Here is an 857-nt window from a genome sequence, read left to right as displayed (position 1 = left end):
CAGCCTCCCAAAGTGCTGGGATTACAGGTGCAAGCCACCACACCTGGCTTTAAAAAAGCTTTTTTGGGTCTACTTATTATATAGTCTTTTAATGTCCTCCGTCCTCTGCCGAGTTCTCTGCAGGACGTCCAGCCCCGGGGCTTTCCCATGTCCACACTGCATGTCTCAGCATCCTGCCGTTCTCACAGCCATGGGGAGGTGTCTGCGAACGTCTAATGACATGGCCTTTGATAAATCCAGCGGCCTGCAGGACCCGGGTCCCTGAACACAGAGCCGTACCCGGCACCGGGAAGCTTCTCCAGATGCCCTTGGCGATGCCCTTTCAAAAGGCTGGGAATCATGTGGTCTTCAGCGTCGTGGCTGGAGGGCCTGAGACACAGGGTTCCCGCTGGCTCACAGGGAAACACTATGCAGTTTTCTCTTACATTTGGGGATTTGACCTTTTTTTTTCATCAAAATGTTCATCAGGTTTTGTAGGTATTTGAGTCAGGGTCTCACCCTGTCACCCAGGTTGGAGTACAGTGGCATGCCCACGGCTCACCGCAGCCTCAGCCTCCTAGGCTCAGGTGATCCTCCCACCTCAGCCTCCTGAGTAGCTGGGATTACAGGTGCATTCCACCACACCCAACTGATTTTTAAAAATTTTGTAGAGATGGGGTCTTGCTATATTGCCCAGGCTGATCTCAAGAGACTCCTGGACTTAAGTGATCCTCCTGCCTCAGGCTCCCAAAGTGCTAGAATTACAGGTGATGATCTATTTCTAAAAATGCATATTCTTAATATAAAATATTAAGTAAATATGTTTTTTAAAGATCAGTGTTCCTATTTTTTCCTTTTAAAAGTGGAGAATTTTTAGC

This window comes from Carlito syrichta, unplaced genomic scaffold (assembly GCF_000164805.1).
Source record: "Carlito syrichta isolate Samal-C Ts95f unplaced genomic scaffold, Tarsius_syrichta-2.0.1 Scaffold314629, whole genome shotgun sequence".
NCBI lineage: Eukaryota > Metazoa > Chordata > Mammalia > Primates > Tarsiidae > Carlito > Carlito syrichta.
The sequence above is the reverse complement of the archived record's forward strand: the minus strand, read 5'-3'. Positions refer to the sequence as shown.